The sequence below is a fragment of the Giraffa tippelskirchi genome, chromosome 4 (assembly GCF_054371585.1).
Source record: "Giraffa tippelskirchi isolate mGirTip1 chromosome 4, T2T-mGirTip1v1.2.pri, whole genome shotgun sequence".
Lineage (NCBI taxonomy): Eukaryota > Metazoa > Chordata > Mammalia > Artiodactyla > Giraffidae > Giraffa > Giraffa tippelskirchi.
The window spans coordinates 72143663-72165253 of NC_137278.1; the positions used below are offsets into that span (position 1 = coordinate 72143663).

The 21591-nt window shown below is 38.7% G+C and overlaps 1 protein-coding gene and 1 non-coding gene across 8 annotated transcripts in view; one reads left to right on the forward strand and one right to left on the reverse strand.

Moving 5' to 3' along the window:
* The window catches only part of FBXO11 (F-box protein 11), a 113184-nt gene that overhangs the window by 16126 nt on the left and 75467 nt on the right, over positions 1-21591 (forward strand). The window contains exon 3 of one of the 7 annotated variants that reach the window (XM_081591240.1): positions 19403-19487. The exons of the other annotated variants lie outside the window; for them this stretch is intronic. The gene's annotated coding sequence lies outside the window, so the exon portion shown is untranslated. The remainder of the gene's footprint in view (positions 1-19402; positions 19488-21591) is intronic. 7 annotated transcript variants of the gene reach the window in all.
* On the reverse strand, positions 13035-13106 carry TRNAC-GCA (transfer RNA cysteine (anticodon GCA)). The gene has a single exon. It is a non-coding gene; the product is annotated as a tRNA-Cys (tRNA).

The following is a 21591-nucleotide window of genomic DNA, read 5'->3' on the forward strand; positions in this document are numbered from 1 at the left end:
TGGTGGTATCTGTTCTTGTTCTGGAATTTTATTTTCATTCTGTTCATTTTTCAGTTTAGTGATTTGTTGAATCTATTGATCTGATAAACTTTTCTGTAATTCCTTAGTTTAAACAGAAATTAAATTTTTTTTTTTTTAGAATACTTGTCTTAGTTAAAAAGAACATGCAAATAAAATTATGATTTACTTCTTACTGATTGACTTAATTTTTTTTTTTTAACTCTGTTTTGGCTGTGACTGGTTGAGGGGAAAAAAGCAATTATACTATGCAGCGTAAGGTAAACCATGTTGATGACAAGTTCATGTGATGATTCCCAGTAATTGATTTCAGATGCATAAAAACTGGTTAATGCTTTTGAAGAGGTAGAGTTTTTTTTCACTGTGAATTCAAGTGTCTGTTTATAATACTGGTGGTATTTCAGATCAATAAGGAAGTGATTTACTGTTCACTAAATGATATTGAGACTATTTGATTATTCCTTTGGAAAAACATTCAGTTAATTTCCTACTTTGTACAGTAACAAGAAATACATTCCAAATGATTAAAGAGCACAAACATTTTTTAATTACAAAAAAAAATTTTGTAGTAAAAATATCTAACGTGAGATCTATTTTTTAAACAAAATGTTAAGTATATAATACAGTATTGTTAAGTATAGGCAAGATATTGTATATCAGATCATGAGAACTTAATTTATCTTTCATAACTGAAACTTTATACCCATTGAGTAGCAGCTCTCCATTTCCTCTTTCCCCTGGCCCTTCTACTGTCTACTTCTGTGAGTGACTATTAGATACTTCATAGTATTTGTCCTTTTTAACAAGCTTATTTCACTTAGCATAATGTGTCCTCCTAGTAAGAGCTCAGTGTTTTTGTTTAACCATAGAAGAATAAGAAGAAAGTACTTTTCGTGTAAGCAAGGCCAAAAAAATCCAAAAGTCATTAAAGAAAAATCAGGAAATTGACTATACAAGCTAAATTGAAAGTTCTATGCAAGAAAGATGCTAAAAACAAAGTTAAAGCAAATGAAAGACTGGAAGAAAAAAATTTACACCTATTTACCATACAAACAATATATGAATCTTTTGAAAAATTTTACTCATTTATTTTTGGCTGCACTAGGTTTTTCATTGCTGTGCTCGGAGTTTCTCTGGTTGCGGTGAGCTAGGGCTACTCTGGTTGCAGTGCCCAGGCTTCTAATTGAGGTGGCTTCTTTTGTGGAGTACGGGCTCTTGGGCACTCAGGCTTCAGAAGTTGCAGCCCTCCAGCTCTATCTAGAGTGCTGCTCAGTTGTGCATATGCTCAGTTGTGGCATATGCGTCTGAAATCTTCCTGGATCAGGGATCAAATTCGTGGTAGGTGAATACTTATCCACTCCCTATATGAGTCTTTATTAAAAAAGTTTTTTGAGATAAAATATAGCTTGTTGAACTGAATCCTCTTTTAAAAAAATACTTTCCATTCCATTTCCCTCCTCACTCTCACCCTTCTCAGAAAAAACCACTGTCATGAATTTGATAAGGGCCTGTTCATTCCTTGTAAAAAATACTTATATATGCACGTGCATCTGTAAACATGTATGCTTATAGTTGTTGCTGTGGGAAGGGAAGCTTGCCTTCAACATGTTTATGGCTCAGTGGGATAAATACGAAATACCTCAAAAGACGTTTAATGTGTAAGGGCCAAGTGAGTGGAATAAATCATGAGTGTCTGACACTCGAGAAATTTTCAAATGATTCCTAAATGAATTAATGAATATAGAATTATATGAAACTTTAAAATTAAAAAGTCAATTCTTTTCCGTTGTACTTCTATTCCCCAGAGACAACTATTAATTGTATTTCTATATGTGTATGTTTACTTTTAAATTTAACACGTGTATATAAATACATACTTTTTTCATTAAAAAGAAAGCACACTATGTAATAATTTATAAATTAAGTTTTTCTTTTTGCTTGAATATATCCTGGGTGGTTTTTTTTAATAACTATAAAAAGTTGTCTCAGTCTTTTTTAGTTGAACAGTCCATTATGTGAATATACCACAATTTATATTAAATGTATCTCTGTTGATTAATATTTAGGTACTTTTTTTTGCTATGATAGAATTGCAGTGAACATCTTTGTACAAATGTCTTTATATGTTTGTGTCACAATTTCGGTTCATATAAGTGAGTTACTGAGTCAAAGGGATATTTGCATTTTTTTCTTCCAGTTTTATTGAGATATAGTTAACATGAAGCACTATAAAAGTTTAACATGTACAGCATAATGATTTGACTTATATATACCATGGAACGGTTCTATGAAGACCTACAAGACCTTCTAGAACTAACACCCCCAAAAGATGTCCTTTTCATTACAGGGGACTGGAATGCAAAAGTAGGAAGTCAAGAAACACCTGGAGTAACAGGCAAATTTGGCCTTGGAGTACAGAATGAAGCAGGCCAAAGGCTAACAGAGTTCTGCCAAGAGAACGCACTGGTCATAGCAAACACCCTCTTCCAACAGCTCAAGAGAAGACTCTACACATGGACATCACCAGATGGTCAACACCAAAATCAGGTCGATTATTTTCTTTGCAGCCAAAGATGGAGAAGCTCTATACAGTGAGCAAAAACAAGACGAGAGCTGACTGTGGCTCAGATCATGAACTCCTTATTGCCAAATTCAGGCTTAAATTGAAGAAAATGGAGAAAACCACTAGACCATTCAGGTATGACCTAAATCAAGAGAAGCAACTTCAGTGAGATGCCCACACGTTGCAACTAGAGAATAGACCCTGCTCTTCTCAACTAGTGAAAGCCCTTGCATAGCAACGAAGACCCAATACAGCCAAATATAAATAAAAAACTTTTAAATATGCAGCCACTGATAACCATTTTCAAAGAATGCATACATACATGCATATATATTTATATTAGGAAAATAATGTTAAATAAGGGAGAACCCAAAATTGTATACAGAATGATTCAGTGAAAATACTACATGATACTACATATATTTCTACGTCTTATTATATTTATAGCAAGTAAAAAGAAATGTGTAAGTGTTCTCTAGTTGTTTTTTTTTTTTTTTTAACATTTACTTGGGGCTTCCCTTGTGGCTCAGATGGTAAAGTGTCTGCCTGCAATGCGGGAGACCCTGGTTCGATCCCTGGGTCGGGAAGATCTCCTAGAGGAGGAAATGGCAACCCACCCCAGTATTCTTGCCTGGAAAATCCCATGGACAGAGGACTCTGGTAGGCTCCAGTCCGTGAGGTCGCAAAGAGTCAGACACGACTGAGCGACTTCACTTCACTTCTGACAGTGCTGGGTCTCGGTTGCAGCATGTGGGATCTTTAGTTGTGGCATGTGAACTCTTCGTTGCGGCATGTAGGGCCTAGTTCCCTGACCAGGGATCAAACCTGGGCCCCCTGCATTGGGAGAAAAGATTCTTAGCCACTGGATCACTAGGGAAGTTTCCTCTAGGGTGATTGTTGCTAATTTTCAATTTCTCATTATGCTTTTCTGAGTTTTCTTGGGAAATGCGTAATTGGTTATTCATTACTTCCTGCTTTCTAAAAGCATGTAACTGCAATGCAATTAGTAATCATTTTTATGTAAGAAATATTTCCTAGAAATGTGTTTTTGAAAAGTTATACATGGGAGATAGTGATTACTGATATAGTATAATGTAGTAATTCAACCTTTATTCAGGCTGTTTAATCAGAAAGACATGGATTCTAACCCTATGGTTGCCATTTACTCGGTCCTGGGAGTTAAATTTGCTAAACTTCTGTTTTCTCAAATGTTAAATGGGTATATTGTCCATATGATGGAAATTTTTGTAAGAATAAAACCAGCACTTAGTGTCTATTTGATATAAAGTGATCAATAAATGATGGCTGTTAACATTACAACTGTGAAAAGTGTGAAAATGTTAGTCACTTAGATTTGTCCGACTCCATGGACTGTAGCCAGTCATACTCTCGTGTCCATGGGGATTCTCCAGACAGGAAAACTGGAGTGGAGTGCCATTCCCTTCTCCAGGGGACCTTCCTGACCCAGGAAATCAAACCCAGGTTTCCTGCATTGTAAGTAGATTCTTTACTGTCTGAGCTACCAGGGAAGCCCTACTGAAATGAGAATTGTACACAGTTTCTATTGTGTATTACAAGTCTGTTCACTGATATTAGACATTTATTAGTAAGGAAAATACATTCTGGTGATTTTTCAGAAACTTTGCCAAACAGTATTAGCAAAACATTCAGAATGTAGAACAAGATAAGATAAGCTTACTACATAAAATATTATCAAATCTTTACTCATATTCCTTCACATGTTAAGCTTAAATGGACCTACCAACAATTGTAAATGACACTGGGATATGAGAAGCTATCAAGAAGGCATGGGAGTAAAAAGGAAGTGATCAAATACTTAAGCAATCTGTGTGTGTGTGTGTGTATGTGTGAGATTAGCAATGCATATGAGTCTGTCAAGAGAAGAATCATATGGAAGAAAAATAGGCAGCCCAAGTATGAAAGACTGGGATAAAGGATTTAGATTAATTCACAGGTAGTAGAGGAAAGCCTTAGAGAGACAAAAGAGTGACTAATTCTAACCTCCTTATTGGAAAAGAAACACCAACATAAAGTAAACTGAGAGATGAACAGAGTATGCAGACAGTAAAAATCTCTGCCCTGGTAACTCTTCTTTGCTGTTTGTCTAGCCCATTTCTTCTTACTAAGAATGTTATTTTTTCCCTTTTTTCTGTGACATACTCAATCCTCAAGATCTTGTTAAAATATCCACTTTCTCTGAGAAGACTTTACAAACCATTTTAGCCCTCAGACTAGTTTCCTTAATGGTGGGATTATGTTTTTTTAAACAAATTTGGTAACAGGAACTTAACAAAGTGTTGTGGGTCTGTTGTATCTCAAAAAACAAACTGGCAAGAGTAAGATCAGATTTGTGGTTATCAGAGGTGGGGCACTGGAAAGGAGGAACTAGATGAAAGTGGTCCAAAGATACAAATTTTCAATTATAAAATAGATACTAGGGATTAATGTAAACATGATAAGTATAATACTGCTCTATGTTATATATCAAAGTTAACAGTAAATCCCAAGAGATCTCATCACAAGGAAAAAAATTTTTTCTATATCTTTAATTTTGTATCGGTATGAGATGATATTCACAAAACTTATGATCTGAGCCACAGTCAGCTCCTGTCTTGTTTTTGCTCACTGTATAGAGCTTCTCCATCTTTAGCTACAAAGAATATAATCGATCTGATTTTGGTGTTGACCATCTGGTGATGTCCATGTGTAGAGTCTTCTCTTGAGCTGTTGGAAGAGGGTGTTTGCTATGACCAGTGCGTTCTCTTGGCAGAACTCTGTTAGCCTTTGGCCTGCTTCATTCTGTACTCCAAGGCCAAATTTGCCTGTTACTCCAGGTGTTTCTTGACTTCCTACTTTTGCATTCCAGTCCCCTGTAATGAAAAGGACATCTTTTGGGGGTGTTAGTTCTAGAAGGTCTTGCAGGTCTTCATAGAACCGTTCAACTTCAGCTTGTTCAGCATTACTGGTCAGGGTGTAGACTTGGATTACCGTGATATTGAATGGTTCGCCTTGGAAACGAACAGAGATCATTCTGTAATTTTTGAGATTGCATCCAAGTAGTGCATTTCGGACCCTTTTGTTGACTATGATGGCTACTCCATTTCTTCTAAGGGATTCCTGCCCACATAGTAGATACAATGGTTATCTGAGTTAAATTCACCCATTCCAGTCCATCTTAGTTCACTGATTCCTAGAATGTTGATGTTCACTCTTGCCATCTCCTGTTTGACCACTTCCAGTTTGTCTTGATTCATGGACCTAACATTCCAGGTTCCTATGCAGCATTGCTCTTTATAGCATCGGACCTTGCTTCTATCACCAGTCACATCCACAACTGGGTGTTGTTTTTGCTTTGGTTCCATCCCTTCATTCTTTCTGCAGTTATTTCTCCACTGATCTCCAGTAGCATATTGGGCACCTACCGACCTGGGGAGTTATCTTTCAGTATCCTATTTTTTGCCTTTTCATATTGTTCATGGGGTTCTCAAGGCAGGAATACTGAAGTGGTTTGCCATTCCCTTCTCTAGTGGACCACATTCGGTCAGACCTCTCCACCATGACCTGTCTGTCTTGGGTGGCCCCACACGTCTTGGGTGGCATGACTTAGTTTCATTGAGTTATATAAGCTGTGGTCCATGTGATCAGATTGGCTGGTTGTGATTGTGGTTTCAGTCTGTCTGCCCTCTGATGCCTTCTCTCAGCCCCTACTGTCTAACTTGGGTTTCCTCTCACCTTGGACATGGGGTATCTCTTTACGGCTGCTCCAGCAAAGCACAGCCGCCGCCCCTGACCTTGGACGTGGGGTAGCTCCTCTCGGCAGCTCCTAAATGACCTAAATCAAATCCCTTATGACTATACAGTGGAAGTGAGAAATAGATTTAAGGGACTAGATATGATAGAGTGTCTGATGAACTATGGATGGAGGTTCGTGACATTGTACAGGAGACAGGGATCAAGACCATCCCCCCAAAAAATAGATGCAAAAAAGGAAAATGGCTGTCTCAGGAGGCCTTACCGTGAAAAGCATAGGAGAAAAGGAAAGATATACGCATTTGAATGCAGAGTTCCAAAGAATAGCAAGGAGAGATAAGAAAGCCTTCCTCAGCGATCAATGCAAAGAAATAGAGGAAAACAACAGAATGGGAAAGACTAGAGATCTCTTCAAGAAAATTAGAGGTACCAGGGGAACATTTCATGCAAAGATGGGCTCAGAAAAGGACAGAAATGGTATGGACCTAACAGAAGCAGAAGATATTAAGAAGAGGTGGCAAGAATACACAGAAGAACTGTACAAAAAAGATCATCACGACCCAGATAATCACGATGGTGTGATCACTCACACTCACCTAGAGCCAGACATCCAGGAATGTGAAGTCAAGTGGGCCTTAGGAAGCATCACTATGAACAAAGCTAGTGGAGGTGATGGAATTCCAATTGAGCTATTTCAAATACTAAAAGATGATGCTGTGAAAGTGCTGCACTCAATATGCCAGCAAATTTGGAAAACTCAGCAGTGGCCACAGGACTGGAAAAGGTCAGTTTTCATTCCAATCCCAAAGAAAGGCAATGCCAAAGAATGCTCAAACTACTGCACAGTTGTACTCATCTCACACACTAGTAAAGTAATGCTCAAAATTCTCCAAGACAGGCTTCAGCAATACATGAACTGCGAACTTCCAGATGTTCAAGCTGGTTTTAGAAAAGGTAGAGGAACCAGAGATCAAATTGCCAACATCCGGTGGATCATTGAAAAAGCAAGAGAGTGCCAAAAAAACATCTATTTCTGCTTTATTGACTACGCCAAAGCCTTTGACTGTGTGGATCACCATAAACTGTCGAAAATTCTGAAAGAGATGGGAATACCAGACCACCTGACCTGCCTCCTGAGAAATCTGTATGCAGGTCAGGAAGCAACAGTTAGAACTGGACATGGAACAACAGACTGGTTCCAGATAGGAAAAGGAGTACGTCAAGGCTGTATATTGTCACCCTGTTCATTTAACTTCTATGCAGAGTACATCATGAGAAACGCAGGGCTGGAGGAAGCACAAGCTGGAATCAAGATTACTGGGAGAAATATCAATAACCTCAGATATGCAGATGACACCACCCTTATGGCAGAAAGTGAAGAAGAACTAAAGAGCCCCTTGATGAAAGTGAAAGAGGAGAGTGAAAAAGTTGGCTTAAGGCTCAACATTCACAAAACTAAGATCATGGCATCCATTCCCATCACTTCATGGCAGATAGATGGGGAAACAGTGGCTTACTTTATTTTTCTGGGCTACAAAATCACTGCAGATGGTGATTGCAGCCGTGAAATTAAAAGACGCTTACTCCTTGGAAGGAAAGTTATGACCAACCTAGATAGCATATTAAAAAGCAGAGACATTACTTTGTCCACAAAGGTCCGTCTAGTTAAGGCTGTGGTTTTTCCAGTAGTTAAGTATGGATGTGAGAGTTGGACTATAAAGAAAGCTAAGCGCAGAAGAATTGATACTTTTGAACTATGGTGTTGGAGAAGACTCTTGAGAGTCCCTTGGACTTCAAGGAGATCCAACCAGTCCATCCTAAGGGAAATCAGTCCTGGATGTTCATTGGAAGGACTGATGTTGAAGCTGAAACTCCAGTATTTTGATAACCTGATGCAAAGAGCTGACTCATTTGAAAAGATCCTGATGCTGGGAAAGATTGAAGGCAAGAGGAGAAGGGGACGACAGAGGATGAGATGGTTAGATGGCATCACCAACTCAATGGACATGAGTTTGGGTAAACTCCGGGATTTGGTGATGGACAGGGAGGCCTGGTGTGCTGCAGTTCATGGGGTTGCAAAGAGTCGGACACGACTGAGCAACTGAACTGAGGTTAAGCCGAAATTATAGAAAATATGAGGAAAAGTGGAAACATGTCAGTAGTCGGAAATACATAATTGAAAGACACAAAACAGACCTTAAACAAAAAGACATATCATCTTTTCTGGATAGAAAGGATAACACTGTCACAGTTCCCACTGAGGTAGTTTGTCAACTAGTTTTTAAAATGAGACATGTTCCAAAGTTAATAAGGAAAAATATGCAAGAGTAGCCAGGAGGGCTGAAAAACTAAAGAGAACTGAGGGAGAACTTGTCTTTTCAGAAATCAAGATATAAAGGTAAAATGAACAAAACAGGCATGGTACCAATCAACAAACATACGTGGGTCAGTGAAGCAGAATAGTAAGTCCAGAAATACTTTCAAATACGTGTGAGAATATAATAAAGATGGCATCTCAAATCTGTGGAAAAAAATAGTTAACTAGGGACACCTGGTTAGCTGTATGAAAGAACTTCAATCTGTAAATTTCACACATATACCAAATGAATCAATGAAAAATTAAGCCTTGAAAGTAATAGAAGAAAGCATTAAAGAAGTCTTACAATTTTGATGTGAGGAAGACCATTTAAATTAAATCTAGAATTCATAAAATAATGCATAATTTCTACTGCATTAAAAAAGCAACCCCTGAATGGATAAAGAAAAATGTGATATGTATATTTACAATGAAATTATATTCAGCCTTTAAAAAAACAATCCTATCACATGGTACAGCATGGATAAACCTTGAGGACATTAATGCGGGGTGGAATAAACCAGTCACAAATACTGCATAATTCTACTTAAATGAGGTATCTTAAACTAGTCAAACTCTTAGAAAGTAGAATGGTGGTTGCCAGGAACTAAGTAGAGAGGAAGAAGGGAAGTTGTTTTTCACTGGGTATCAGTTCAGTTCAGTTGCTCAGTTGTGTCCAACTCTGCGACCCCATGGACTGCAGCACTCCAGGCCTCCCTGTCCATCACCAACTCCCAGAGTTTACTTAAACTCATGTTCATTGAATCGGTTTTGCCATCTAACCATCTCATCTTCTGTCGTCCCCTTCTCCTCCCGCCTTCAATCTTTCCCAGCATCAGGGTCTTGTCCATTGAGTCAGCTCTTTGAATCAGCTGGCCAAAGTATTGGAGTTTCGGGTTCAGCATCAGACCTTCCAATGAATACCCAGGACTGATCTCCTTTAGGATGGACTGGTTGGATCTCCTTGCTGTCCAAGGGACTCTCAAAGAGTCTTCTACAACACCACAGTTCAAAAGCATCAATTCTTTGGTGCTCAGCTTTCTTTATAGTTCAACTCTCACATCCATACATGACTACTGGAAAAGCCATAGCTTTGACTAGACAGACTTTTGTTGGCAAAGTAATGTCTCTGCTTTTTAATATGCTGTCTAGGTTGGTCATAACTTTTCTTCCAAAAAGTAAGCGTATTTTAACTTCATGGCTGCAGTCACCATCTACAGTGATTTTGGAGCCTAAAAATGTCAGCCACTGTTTCCACTGTTTCCCCATCTATTTGCCAGGAAGTGATGGGACCAGATGCCATGATCTTAGTTTTCTGAATGTTGAGTTTTAAGCCAACTTTTTCACTCTCCTCTTTCACTTTCATCAACAGGCTCTTTAGTTCTTCTCTTTCTGCCATAAGGGTGGTGTCATCTGCATATCTGAGGTTATTGATATTTCTCCCAGCAATCTTGATTCCAGCTTGTACTTCATCCAGCCTGGCATTTCACATGATGTACTCTGCATATATGTTAAATAAGCAGAGTGACAATATACAGCCTTTCCTGATTTGGAACCAGTCTGTTGTTCCATGTCTGGTTCTATCTGTTGCTTCTTGACCTGCATACAGATTTCTCAGGAGGCAGGTCAGGTGGTCTGCTATTCCCATCTCTTTAAGAATTTTCCACAGTTTATTGTGATCCACACAGTCAAAGGCTTTGGCATACTCAATAAAGCAGAAGTAGAGGTTTTTCTTGAACTCTCTTGCTTTTTTGATGATCCAGTGGATGTTGGTTTGATCTCTGGTTCCTCTGCCTTTGCTAAAACCAGCGTGAACATCTGGAAGTTCACGGTTCATGTACTGTCGAAGCCTTGTTTGGAGAATTTTGAGCATTACTTGACTAGCGTGTGAGATGAGTGCAATTGTGCGGTAGTTTGAGCATTCTTTGACATTGCCTTTCTTTGGTATTGGAAGGAAAACTGACCTTTTCCAGTCTTGTGGCCACTGCTGAGTTTTCTAAATTTGCCGGCATATTGAGTGCAGCACTTTCACAGCATCATCTTTTAGGATTTGAAGTAGCTCGACTGGAATTCCATCACCTCCACTAGCTCTGTTCATAGTGCTGATTCCTAAGGCCCGCTTGACTTAGCATTCCAGAATATCTGGTTCTAGGTGAGTGACGCCATCATGGTTATCTGGGTCATGAAGATCTTTTTTGTACAGTTCTTTTGTGTATTCTTGCCACCTCTTCTTAATATCTTGTGCTTCTGTTAGGTCCATACCATTTCTGTCTTTTATTGTGTCCATCTTTGCATGAAAATTTCCCTTGGTATGTCTAATTTTCTTGATATCATTGGGTATAGAGTTTCCTTTTTGCATGATGAAAAAGTTCTAGAGATCCATTGGACAACATTGTGCATATAGTTAACACTATTACACTATGCACTTAAAAGTGACTTAGATGATGTTTTGTATTTGTTTTGTTTACCACAATTTTTCAAAAACACTCAGAATGCCAAAAACCATCATAATACAATAGTCAGAATACAGATTAATAACTAGCAAAACTTGTATGCAGGTAACATCACAAAGGGTGTTCTTGTGTATATATCCTGCAAACTCAGTTTAAAACGGCCTGCAATCTAATAAAAAAAATGGGGGCAAAGATGTGAATAGATAATTCACAGAAAGGTAAATGCAAATAGCTTGCGAGCATCTGAGAAGCTGCTAATAATAACCTCATTCAAAGTAAGAGAAATTCAAACCAAAACACCTATTAGGGAAAAACCTAAAAGTTAGATAACATCCTCTTGATGCTTTGTCATACATGACTATTGAGGATAAAATTGAGATATCCTCTGGAATTCAGTTGGGCACTATCTCTCAGAATAAAAGTACATTTACTCTTGATAAAATAGATATGTCTTTGGACTTAAAAGAATAAAAAACAGTGTGTTAAGTAGGGACTAAATACATGAGTCTACCTAAATCTGGTTTAGAAGCAGGCAGATGCTCTGAAAGTTCTTTTCTTTCAGGATGGAGACCAAAGCTATATTGGTGTGCAGGTTGGATAAAGGAGGTACATTACTTGTTTTACTATTCAAGAAACTAGGAGGCTGAGTCAAGAAGGAGCTTACAGGCTTATATAAATTACACGTGCATAGTAGTGGAAGGAATCAGTGAAAGCCTCCTAGATAAGATCTGAGCCAACCTGCCCATGATGTAGTGACTGGATCGTCACGAAGAGCCCATCTGCAGCAATTAACAAACTTCACTGGGGTGGGAGACTTGAGTGAGAGGTGTCAGCAAATCAAAAACTGTTAAGGTGAGGTAAGCACATGTAAACATACCCACCAGCACCCCTGCGTTCCTCTACCATATATAACACATGCAACTTAAACTTGTGATGAACCTGCAAACAAAAATTCAAAAACACACAAGAAAAATTAACCTTAAAAAAAAGACAGATCAACACCTTTACTGAAAAGGGCAAGAAAACACTCTGTGTGTTGATAGAGAAATATCTTCAAGATTTCTTTGCTTGGTGGGAGAAAAGGAGATCACAGTACAATGTTTATGGTCTATTTCCTTTTGTCTGGAGTAGGGGAATAGTTGATATTCTCAGTCAAGTAAATTGTTCTTCACAGACTATCTTCAGATAACTAAATATATCTAAGATTCTCAGGGAGATAAAGGAATAAGTAATATCCATAAAAGAAAACCAAAATTAAGTACATGCCAATTTGGCCTTCCCTGGTGTCTCAGTGATAAAGAATCCTCCGGCCGGTGCAGGAGACACAAGTTCAATCCTTGGGTTGGGAAGATCCATCCCCTGGAGAAGGAAATGACAACCTACTCCAGTGTTCTTGCCTGGAAAATTCCATGGACAGAGGGCTACAGGATATTACTTACTCCTTTATCTCCCTGAGAATCTTAAATATATTTAGTTATCTGAAGATTGTTCTTCACAGACTAAGGATTTACTTGAATGAGAATATCAATTATTCCTCTATTCCAGCACAAAAGGAAATAGACTATAAACACTGTACTATTATCTCCTTTTTTCCCACCAAGCAAATGGAGTCGCAAATAGCCAGACACAACTTAACCAGTAAACAGCGATGACAACAGATTAACAAATAGATATAAAAACTGAACACTGTAGAAATGATTTAACTTAGTAGATGAGATGTATTATATTGAACTCAATAAAGCGAAAGTAAAGTTGCTCAGTCGTGTCCGACTCTTTGCGACCCCATGGACTGTAGCCTACCAGGCTCCTCCATCCATGGAATTTTCCAGGCAAGAGTACTGGAGTGGGTTGCCATTTCCTTCTCCAGGGGATCTTCCCCACCCAGGGATCGAACCTGGGTCTTCTGCATTGCAGGCAGACGCTTTACCATCTGAGCCACCAGGGAAGCCCTGGCATAATATTGAGGAATTCACCCAAAAGTTAGCAAAAATGAAGGGAAAAAATTAGAGGATTGGTCAAAAGATTTAAACATCTGTCCAAAAGAAGCTTTAGGAGAGATTAGATAAAATAGTAGAGAAATAATATTTAATGAGATGATTAAGTTATTAGAATTGAAGTAAAATCTAAGTTTTCACACTGAACTTGTATATTCATTAACAATTAGTTAGCAGGATAAATACTCCAAAAATTCAGCTTCTTAAATGCTCAATAGTGAAATTGCAGAACAACAAAAAAATAGTTTTTATAAAAAGGATGAAAAAAAAGCCAGAGTACCTGTACCAAAATATCAGTCATACTAATAGTATATTTATCAGAACAGTAATTTCCAGAAGAAACTGGGGTACTTTTTCCTCAAAATGTACAGAGAATATAACTGTTAAATCTTGACTTCTATACCTATTTAAAATATCATCAAGAATGAGACTCATGAGGATTTACACAGAAACTGAGTTTATCACTTAAAAAACTTGATGCAGTATCCTTTAACTAAAAAATAAATAAATTTAAAAAATTTTTTGATGCAAAAACCAAAGTGATATACTTGGGCAGAAAGAATAGTAAACTAGAGGGAGGAATTAGACAAAAGAATACATTGTGAGCAAAGAATCTGTGAAGTGTGTTAATCAGGTTAACTATTGATTGTTAATTTTTTAATATTTTTTTAAGGTAGAACCAAAATATCAATACTAGAAAATAAAAAGAAAGTTGGAAGAAAAAGGATTACATTGAACCTAGAATGCTACAATACTTAATCTTGTTCACAAGAAGTGAGTACAGAGTTACTGAAAAACTTTAGGGCATCTTAAAAAATGAATAGCTGTTTTTGTAGCTCTGCAGACAACTTGGATGAAATTCTAGCTTATCTTTCACTGTGTGTGTGCTTAGTTGCTCAGTCGTGTCCAACTCTTTGTGACCCCATGGACTGGAGCACACCAGGGGCCTCTGACTATGGGATCTTTCACTGGCTGTGTGATATTAAGGTTACTTCACCTTCCTCTGCCTAAACTTTCCTATCTATAAAGATGACAATAAGTAATATTGGGTTGACCAAAAAGCTTGCTTGGTTTTTCTGATGTCCAAACAAACTTTTTGGGCAACCCAGTATTTTCTCATAATGTTGTGGAGAGAGTTAAGTGAAATACATATAAAACTTTTAGTACACTGGACTTCCCTGGTAGCTCAGCTGGTAAAGAATCAGCTTGCAATGCAGGAGACCTGGGTTCAATCCCTGGGTTGGGAAGATCTCCTGGAGAAGGGAATGGCCTACCCACTCCATGGCCTGGAGAATTCCATGGACTGTATAGTACATGGGTCGCAAAGAGTCGGACATGACTGAGCAACTTTCTCTTCACATTAGAACACTACTTAGTACCTATAAGCACTCAGTACATTTGCTGTTGCTCCTTTTATTTCTGTTTTAACTTGTAGGAGTACCTGTGAAAAAAAAGAGATAAAACCTATGGCTTCCAGTCTAGCAGAACTAAAAAGAGTGAAGAAAGCTTAACTTTCAGTATACCGTCAGGATTAGGTGGACTAATTTTAGTTTTTTTTTTCTTTTTTTGAGCAGTCCTGACTGCTTACTAGGGTTGCTATTTTGTGACTTTTATTCTTTATTCAAGATCTTCCAAAAAACAGAAATTTTACTTGTGGGTTGCCATTTCCTTCTCCAGGGGATCTTCCTGACCCAGGGATTGAACCTGAGTCTCCTCCATTGCAGGAAGTTACCACCTGAGCCACCAGGAAGCCCTTTACAATAAGAAAGCAAGGATGGTGGAGTCTTCTGAATAGAAGATGCAGTAGTAAAATAGTCGGTTCTCAGTTTTTTTCTTTATTACACTACTTAAGAATTAACATTCTTCTTCAAAAAGGTATAAAGTAGGATGGGAGACATACAGATCAAAAGATAAATGCACAGAATTCCCTGGTCGTCCAGTGGTTAGGACCTCATACTCTCACTGCTCAGGGCCTGGGTTTAATGCCTGGTCAGCGAGCTAAGATCCCACAAGCAATGAGGCATGCATGGCCTCAACAACAGCAACAACAACAAAAGATAAGTGCAGAGAGATAAAGAACACTGTAGACTGAGTTGTCCCGTATGGTAGCCACTTGTCCCATGTGACTTATACAAAAATTAATTAACAGAATTGAAAATTCAGTTTCCCCAGTCACATTACGGAGAAGGTAATGGCACCCCACTCCAGTACTCCTTTGCCTCGAAAATCCCATGGACGTAGGAGCCTGGCAGGCTTCAGTCCATGGGGTTGCTGAGTCGGAGACAACTGAGCGACTTCACTTTCACTTTTCACTTTCGTGCATTGGAGAAGAAAATGGCAACCCACTCCAGTGTTCTTGCCGGAGAATCTCAGGGACAGGGGAGCCTGGTGGGCTGCCATCTCTGGGGTCGTACAGAGTTGGACACAACTGAAACTACTTAGCAGCAGCAGTCACATTAAGCACGAAGTGGTTATGTGGAGAGAATGTAACTGTTAACCTCATGTCAAACATTTTCATCATTGTAGAAAGTTTTACTAGATATCACGTCTCTAGACTTTTAATAATATGATAGTGAAATTGATCATATACATGAGCTCCGATTATGAGATTTCAGATGATCATATCCTGTATGAAAATATATTTTAAATTATTTCTAACTCAAGAATAGATGAACATACAGTATATTTATTTTTCTTTCTTTCTTTTTTTGATCATGCCATGCAACTTGTAGGATCTCAGTTCCCTGACCAGGGATTGAACCCACACCATGATGATGAAAGCCTGTAATCATAACCACAAGCCCACCAGGGAACGCCTGACACAGAGTGTATTTTTGATGAATGCATGGTATATTTCTAAGGACCAAAAGAAATAGGGTGTTTTCTACCATGTAGTCATTCAACAGGAATATTTTGCAACACAACGTGGACTGTCATCATTTTCTAAAAAACATCCTATGATAGTGTTCTCTCATCTCTTATGTTTTTGTGTAAAACAGATTACTTGTGCTGTTCAAATTCTTACTAAAATTTTGAGTGGAGTTGCTTTCTTTTTTAATGTTTGTTTATTTATATATATATTTTTTGCTGTGCTGGATCTTCGTTGCTGCGTGCAGGCTTTTTCTAATTGCAGAGAGCAGGGACTACTCTCTAGTTGCCGTGCACAGGCTTCTCATTGCAGTGGCTTCTCTTGCTGTGGAGCACAGGCTCTAGGGCTCATGGGCTCAGCAATTGTGGCTTGTGGGCTCTAGACACTGGTTCTGTAGTTGTGGTGCATGGGCAAAGCCTCATAGCATGTGGAATCCTCCTGGACCAGGGATTGAACCCCCTGGTCCAATAATGTCCTCTGCATTGGCAGGTGGATTCTCCACCACTGAACCACCAGGGAAGTTCCTGAAGTTGCTTTTCAATATCCATTAATTCTTCTATAAATTATGTTTTAGAAACTGAAAAATAAATGAATGGATATGTAACCAACTTAGCATACCAACAGTAGTTGAAAGTAAGTCTGCAAGGTGATGGCACCCCACTCCAGTACTCTTGCCTGGAAAATCCCGTGGACGGAAGAGCCTGGTAGGCTGCAGTCCATGGGGTTGCTGAGTTGGACACGACTGAGCGACTTCACTTTCACTTTTCACTTTCATGCATTGGAGAAGGAAATGGCAACCCACTCCAGTGTTCTTGCCTGGAGAATCCCAGGGACGGCGGGGCCTGGTGGGCTGCTGTCTATGGGGTCACACAGATTCGGACACGACTAAAGCGACTTAGCAGCTGCAGGAATGGAAGCTACAAGGAACAAGCCACATCAGGCCAATCTGCGCCACACATACACCTCCCCCACCCCCAACTCAGGAATTAGTAGCACAGTACCTGTGAAGGCTGAGTGTAGGACAAGGCTAAATCCCAGAGTACTGGTTTTAAGGCTTTAAAAAGTGCAGTTAGACTTCAGCTCCCTTGCCTCCTGTACAGCTAGATGTTTGCCTGTTTATCATCAAGGAGAAAAGCTGTTAATGGGAGAACATACACCAGATACAGGTGAAGGTTGGGCCTTCAAACCTAAAATGGTGATTAAATGGAAAGTCTGCATTTGAAAAGTTGAAGATCTCATTGCTTAATCACTCTTTGAGTCCTTGATTTGTAGAGGTATGTGCCCTTTAAGGAAGAGGTTAGAAGGGTACTCTTGGAAAACAAACTTGTCTAAAACTCGAGACTTGAACAGCACTGGCACTGAAGTGTCTGTTCCTGCTCTGTTACTCTGAAGCAGTGGTTCTCAGATATTTGAGGACTCCCTAAGAACTTGTTAGAATGTGAGTTATAGCTATTTACTGTATTATAAATGAAAGCAAAGTTTTTGGGTATTCCTTTAAAAATGATAAACCCATTATATGTTAATGTAATATACTTCTATGAAAAATAATAACTATTTTCCAAAACAAAAATAACATTGTAACATTTTCACATTTTAAAATCTGATGTCCAAACTTAGTAAAAAATTAGCTGGATTTTAATATCTGCTTCTGCATTTAGTCAGATGTACTATGCCATGTCCTGTATATAGCCTTGGCAGAACACTGTGTACTTGTGAGAAAATGAGAGTGGAAAAGCCATATAATGTCTCACTATTAATAATGAAGATAGTTTTGACCTTAAGACTCCCTGAAAGTTATTGTTTGATGACTCCCAAGAATTCCTGGACCACACTTTGAGAACAGCTGCTTTACACTAAACTCACGAGTCATGACCCCATGCAGAACTTGTAAACAACATTTAATACTTATTCTAATATATGCATGGACAGCTGGAGATTTACAGTTGAGGAAAACCTGTAACATAAAAGATGAAAGCCAAAGCAGAAAGATGGAAACAAGTTATTTGGAAGAAGCAGCAATGGTATAGAGAGAAAGAAAAGTTGAAAGACAGTTATACCTTCAGAAGGCTGAAAGAAGCTATTCTATTTGTGGAACCTGAAATAGAGGTTATATTAATAAATAAGGAGTATCATAGAGCCAAAGTGAGCTCTAAATTTAAAATATGAACAGATATGAAATGTAAAGGATGTAACTCTAGTAGAAGGAAATGTTGACAGATTTTGTTTGTAACATAGGAATGGGGAAGGACTTTGTATACAAAGCTTTTAAAAAGTTTTTATTTATTTGGCTGCATCAGGTATTTGTTGTGGTACACAGACTCTAGTTGCGGTGCACAGACTCTCTAGTTGCTGTATGTAGGCTGACTTGCTCCGCAGCATGTGGGATCTTAGTTCCCTGATCAGGGATCAATCCTATGAACCCTGCGATGCAAGGTGGACTGTTAACCACTGGATCACAAGGGAAGTCCCTGTGTACAAAACTGTAAAAGCATATTGCGTGAGTAAAAAGGAATAAATTTGTTTCCATCAGGATTAAAGAGTTCTGTGTATTGAAAGGACGTCATGATAGGATGGGAGATGTTTGTAAAATGTAAAACTAACAAAGGATCTAACATCTAGGAAATGTAAGGAACTCCTAAAAATCAAAAGGAAAAAAACAGCCATCCTAATATAAAAATGCATACAGTTTCTAAAGAGGCAATATTTATAGGAGGAACCCCAAAGCTAGTAAGACTATAAGAGATGCTCAGTCATTACTTGTCAGAAAGTGTAAATTAAAACAAATGAGATACCACTTTATATCTATTATTTGGACAAAACTAGAAAACTGAATGCATTTTCCTCATTAACAGGTTATCCCCAAAGTTTATCATCTTCAGACAACAAACATAATCTCACAGATGCTAAGGATCAGGAATCCAGTAGCATTGTAGGTTGTAGCTCAGCATCTCTCATGAGGTTTCAGTCGAGCTGTCATTTGAAGGTTTGACTGGGGCTGAAATACCTGCTTCCAGGATGGTTGAATTCACACAGCTGTTGGCAGAAAGACTCAGTTTCTTGCTGGCTGTGGCAGAAGGTCTTCATTTTCCTCTGCATGTGCCTATTCACAGGGCTGCTTGAGTGGATCTGTAAGACTGATTGCTCCTAATGACATGGTGCTATGGACTAGATGTGTGTCGTCCCCGCCCCCCGCCCCCCCCCCCAAAAAAATCTTTATAGGTTGAAATCTAATCCTTGATGTGATGGTACTTAGCAGTGGGGCCTTTAGGAAATTATCAGCTCACAAGAGTGAAGCCCTCGTGACTGGGATTAGCACCCTTATAAGAAGAGACCAGAGAATTGACTTACTGTTTTCTTCCCCCATATAAAAATACAAAGAAGTCAGCCATTTGCAACCCAGAATGTCCTCACCAGAATGCAGCTATGCTGGCATTATGATCTTGGACTTCCAGCCTGTACAACTGTAAGAAATAAAGTTCTTTTGTTGAGAAGCCACTCAGTTTATAGTGTTTTGTTACAGCAGCTTGAGCTGACTAAGATATATGGCATCTGGCTTCCCCCAGAGCAGGTGATCCAAAAGGGAGCAGACAAATTCTTCTTCCAAATTGCATACTATCACTTTCCTATTCATTAGAGGCAAGTCACTAAGTCCAGCCAATACTTAGGATTAGAGAAATAAGGCTTCGCTCTAGAAGGGAGAAATTTGTGGACTTTCTACAATTTACACTGGATAATGCCAAGTGTGTTAATAGGAATGTAGACTCTGCAGCCATTCTGGAGCTTAGTCTAGTTGTCTTTAGGTTAGGAATACAGATGCCTTATGATCAGTAATTTCATTTCTAGGCATATACCTCAGGGTATTTGTAAAAGTTTCATAAGGGATATGTATTTGAATGTTCATTGCAGTATTATTTGTAGCAGCAGGAAGTTAGAGGCAGTCTGTCTATTCTGTATACCATCTGAATGTAGATAGGTGAAATTTGTGAATGACATTAGTTTCCTAGTACTGCTATAACCAAGTACTATAAACTGGGTGACTTAAAACAACAAATTTATTCTCTCACAGCTCTGGAGATTAGAAGTCCCAAGTCAAGGTGTGATCCCTCCGAGACTCTGAGGGTAGAATCTTCCCTTATCCATTGCTAAATTATGGTGGTGGCTGTTTATCCATGGCACTCCTTGTCTTGCAGCTATATCACTCCAACTTTTGCCTCCATTGTCACATGGCTTTCTCTTTTTTTTTTTTAATTTTATGGAAATATGGTTGATTTACAGTGTTGTGTTAGTTTCAGGTATACAGCAAAGTACTGGATCATATGGCAGTTCTATTTTTAGTTTTTTAAGGAACCTCCATACTGTTCTCCATAGTGATTGTACCAATTTACATTCCCACTAACAGTATAGGAGGATTCGCCCCTTCCCGCATTTATTACTTGTAGACTTTTTGATAATTGCCATTCTGACCACTGTGAGGTGATACCTCATTGTAGTTTTGATTTGTATTTCTCTGGTAATTAGTGACATTGAGCATCTTTTTACCTGTTTTTTGGCAATCCAGATGTCTTCTTTGGAGGAATGTCTGTAGATCTTCTGCCCATTTTTTGATTGGGTTGTTTGTTCTTTTGGTATAGGGCTGGATGAACTCTTTGTATAATTCAGAGATTGATCCCTTGTGGGACTTTTGCAAATATTTTCTCCCATTCTGTGGGTTGTCTTTTAATTTTGTTTATGGTTTCTTTTGCTATGCAAAAAATTTTAAGTTTAATTATGTCCCATTTACTTATTTTTGTTTTTATTTTCATTAGGAGGTGGTGGGTCAAAAAAGATCTTGCTCTGATTTATGTCAGAGTGTTTTGCCACTGTTTTCCTCTAAGAGGTTTATAATGTCTGGCCTTACATCTAGGTCTTTGATCCGTTTGAGTTTATTTTTGTGTATCTCACTGTATGTCTTTGATCCGTTTGAGTTTATTTTTGTGTATCTCACTGTATGTCTTTACATGGTGTTTTCCTCTTCTTAAAGGGACAGCCATATTGGAGTTATATAAGGGGCTTCCCTGGTGGCTCAGAAATATGCTTGTAGTGCAGGATACTAGGGTTTGATCCCTGAGTCGGGAAGATCCCCTGGAGAAAGGAATGGCTTCCCACTCCAGTATTCTTGCCTGGAGAATTCCATGGACAGAGGAGCCTAGCAGGGTCGCAAAGAGTCGGACATGACTGAGCAACTAAGAATATTGGTGTTGGGCCCACCCTGTTCACCTCATCTTGACTTGATTACATTTGAAAATTCTCATTCCAAATGTCTCATTTATAGGTACGGAGGTTTGAACTTCAGCATACCTTTAAGGGACACAATTCAATCCATTCATACACAGACTTTTACATAGCAATCAGAAGCAATTGGTTAGGTGCACACATGCACATAATACGTAGTGGAAGATGTAAGAAACAGAATGAGGAGGTGGTAACAATAAAAAGAAAGTGAAGTTGCTCAGTCGTGTCTGACTCTTTGCAACCCCTGGACTGTAGCCTGCCATGCTCCTCCGTCCGTGGGATTTTCCAGGCAAGAG